Source organism: Gavialis gangeticus, unplaced genomic scaffold (genome assembly GCF_001723915.1).
Source record: "Gavialis gangeticus isolate Ggan-Ray unplaced genomic scaffold, GavGan_comp1, whole genome shotgun sequence".
NCBI lineage: Eukaryota > Metazoa > Chordata > Crocodylia > Gavialidae > Gavialis > Gavialis gangeticus.
In genome coordinates, this window is record NW_017729032.1 from 180,668,402 (window position 1) to 180,672,485 (window position 4,084).

The 4,084-nt window shown below is 40.1% G+C and overlaps 1 protein-coding gene across 1 annotated transcript in view; it reads left to right on the forward strand.

Annotated features, from left to right (window-relative positions):
• The first annotated feature begins 957 nt into the window (after positions 1-957).
• Positions 958-4,084, forward strand: part of BEND2 (BEN domain containing 2) — a 58,135-nt gene continuing 55,008 nt past the window's right edge. The window contains exon 1 of the mRNA XM_019525284.1: positions 958-1,313. The gene's annotated coding sequence lies outside the window, so the exon portion shown is untranslated. The remainder of the gene's footprint in view (positions 1,314-4,084) is intronic.

The window sequence follows — 4,084 nt, forward strand, 5'->3', positions numbered from 1 at the left end:
CCATAGCTCTCGTTGTAGGGCCTGCCCTGATGCCCCCTGATCATGCGAGTGGCCCTCCTCTGGACCCTCTCCATGTTGTCCACATCCCTCCTGAAGTGCGGCGCCCAGAACTGGACACTGGAATCTTCTAAGATCCTCTAGGATCTTTCCAATTTGTCCCCATCTTTCTTAAAGTGTTTACCCAGAACTGGACATATTAGTCCAGGTGGGGCCTTATCCTCGATGAATACATTAAAATCAGCTCCTGTGGCTTTTAGATGGCACTCCTATTAATACACTCCAGAATGTTATTAACATTTTTCCCCTCAGTCTTTATGTAACATTGACCCCACCCCTTTAAAGACCAGTAACTACCTCTCAAACCCTCTGTCACAAGGCCCCAACAAATTCCCACCTGCCTCTGTCCACTAAGATCTTTTCCTTCACACCTCCCTCCTAGTTTTCCTTGTGAACAAATTTTATCGGCTCCACATTCTTCTAGTCAAGCCACTTAAAAAAAGCAAGCAGGCCAGCCAGGCAGAAATCTTCGGTTTGCAGATATCTTAGGTTTGCAGATATTCTTGTATGTGCAATAGGGCAGGTCAGATCACATAGCTATTTCCAGATTTAAAAACCATTTATTGCCCGAAGATTCTACACTCCAATCCAAAACTCAAATGAATCTTTTCCCTCTCTCCAGGTTTCTCACTTTCACTTGCTCCTCTGATTTTAACAACATTCATCTCCCTGCCTCCCAACTCTACTCATATTCATAATAGCCTCCTTAATCCATCTCCCAGCACTCTGATCTCCCATATTAATCTTGTAGACATGTTTCCTATCTGGCAGTCTCCCTATTCCACTTTGCTTTTAAAGTCTTAGCTGTCAGACCATGTCTTAAGACACTCTCCACTTCCCCATTTAGTTTCTGCCTCCCTCTTCCTCTGTTCCAGTTCCACACAAATTACGTGCCCCTCACCCCACACAACCTGCCTCAGGAGACGGAAGAACAAGTTATTGCTGGGTTCATGACTGATTTCCCCAAAACAAGCCCAGCTCCCTACAACCTAGCTAAATTCTCTCCTCCCCAGTTCTCAGACCATTTCAATAGCCTGGGGTGGGAGGAAGGACAGGGGGAAGTGGTTCCAAAAATTAATCTCACTGAAACTTCTTGTCTATCAAGCAAGAAAACAGAGAAGCCCATGCAGCTGAGACTCCTACACCACAAACCACTAATTCAGCAGTCATCTGGAGATGAAGGAAGGAGAATTTTGCTGAGAGCGGCTGTGGAAAGAAGTCCCACCCTACCTCAGGCAAGACACCTTACTCTGAAGGTAGGGATACGCTACCACTTTTTTTCCTCTGCAGCTTGCTAAACATTATTGTAGGCAATTATCTTCTTTGAAGAAGATATCCTATGCAGATGAGATGATGCCATAACCAGATGTCTGCATTATTTCCAAACTAATGCCAGAAATTTGTTTTAAAACACAGCTTAGTGAACTGACATTTTTAATATTTTATATGTACACTAAATGTTTATAATTATATATACACTAAATGTCTGACAAGTAATTATTCTTTGAAAGAAAGGGTGGGAGCAAAATGTCAATTCAGAGTATACTCTGTTTAAATACAAAGCCTGCTGACAAAAAAAGGACTATGTTTATAAGCAAGATGTGTTTACCAAAAAGTTAATGGAAAGAATGATCATTCAGTACATAGCACTGTCAGTGATGGTACATTTAGGACAGCTGCCCTGAACTAACTGTTCTCATGTTCAAGGCTTGGCAGTCCTGAACTGAGGAGAGCTAGTAATTTCATGGTTGTTAATACCCCAGCACTGACAGTTCTGTGCACTTAAGGAGCAGTGTTCCTCATGCTATCTGTGCTGTAGTATTAGCAGCCCAAAAACTAGTTCCCATAATTTTCAAGGCTTTTAATAGCAGTCCTTTGACAACTACTTTCTCTTTCCTGTTTCTGGCACAGATAAGTAGAATATAATGGAGTTACCAAGTGGGCAGTAAGGCTAAAACATACTATGCACTTTGGGTTGACCAACACGCTATTGCAGTGTTACTGTGTAAACAACAGACAACAAACTAGGGCTAACATTATGTTATGCAATGAAGCAAATTATACACTGATCCAATAAGAATACAGCTGAAGTATATTGTAATAGTACACTGTACTGATACCAAAGTTAGTAGTACACTATATAGTCTGGTATAAAAATCAAAGTAATCTTAAGAGAAAGGAAGTGGAAGGTGCAGGTTTTATTCAGTGTCCTTCCAGCACCATGTGTTAAATAAGGATCAATAAGAAGCTACTAGAAGCATTGTGGCAAAAAAACAATCTACCGATATTGGTTTACTATGCTTTTAAGATTCAAAATTGGCACTTGAGAATGCCAGTGTAACAAAAGCAGCTGATTATTGATTTCCAAGTGGGAAAAGACTTTAGATGCTATTACTGATGATCAGTAAGAGATAATGGAAAGTTTAACTACTCCTTCAACCTCTCCCAAAGTGGTTTTGAAGTAAAGGTGACAGCACTGATTTCTGGGAGATTTACAGGAAAAAACACTAAGGAGGTATTTCATAGGATTCTTATCCTCAATTAATTGAGCACTACAAGGCCATTTTGATTTTCCAGACTGAATCTTACTAATGGTAGGTTGCAGACAGAAACAGAACTGAAACACAGAAAGCTTTTATAGCCTTCAGATTGCTCAGAGACAGGTTAACGCATGGCATGCTTTTCTAAGTCTGCTACCCCTAGAGGACATCTTCCTGATACATGTTAAATCCTTAGGACAGAAACTGATGCAAGTATAAAAATAAAATAATAAGCATAGGAGTATCATCTGAAAATGAACCAAAGAAACATGAATATATAACCAGGTAATTTACACCACTTATATAAAAGAACATTTCCCTTAGCAAAAGAGTGGCATAGGCTTTTTCATCAGGTTTCTTATACAATGTTTCAGCATTTAGAAAGCAAGTGAAAGCACTGCATAAGTGAGAACGCCATTCAGCTCTATTGTCAGAGTACAATTAGGCGTTTAGATGACCAGGAAGCATATTCAAACCATCTGCTTTTGTGTTGCCCAACTCAGGACCCCTGCGTTACAACGCAAAGCTCAACGTTTGATATTTGGGAGCAGTTCCCGCCGAGACCTACAGAACTCAAGTCAGTGGCCTACCATGATCAAAGACTGGGTATTCTGAAGGTGTTGGTTGCAGCCGTGTTGGTGTAAGGACACAGGCAGACAAGGTTCTTTGGCTAAATGTGGGCATATCTACGAGACACTTACTGCGCATTAGCCTAATAAGACTGTGCAGTAGTTTGTAACAGCAAAAACCGAGCTAATAGCCTACTGCATTGCATTATTAGCAGGGATCCTATTTTTCTGATTAAAAAAAAATCCCCAATTTTTGGATTTAAAAAAGTAACCCAGAATACACATTTTTTTCCTTGATTAAAATGAAACACCACTCTCTACACATCTATATATTAGCATTTCATTTTAATCATGGAAAAATGCAGTTTTTGGATTACTTTTTTGAATCCAAAAATTGGGTGTGTGGGTTTTTTTAATCAGAGAAAACCAGGAACCCTGGTTATTTGACTAATGCACAGTTAAGTGTCACTAAATAACCATGTGCTCGCACTACTGCACAGGAACTCTACTCACTGTGCATTCAGTTAGTATTTCATTAAGGAAGTACTAAACCAAATGAGCAGTAATTAGGGGTATAGTTTGTAGCCATGTTGGTGTAAGGACATAGGCAGACAGTCTGGTATCTTTTAGTATAGTGTTTCCCCACCTTTTCCAGCCCAAGGCACGCTTACATTAATAAAATTTTTCTGCAGCACGCCTGCTGACGCATTCCCCATCCTCCGACCTATTATAACCCATTATAGCCCATTACCCTGGCAAAATTCTGCAGCACACTGGTTGGGAAAAACTGTTTTATTCAAGCAACTCAAAAACTTCTTTTTCACAAGCTTTTGGATATACAGGCATACCCTGTTTTATTGTGCTTCACTTTACTGCACTTTGCAGATATTGCGTTTTTTACAAATTGAAGGTTTGTGG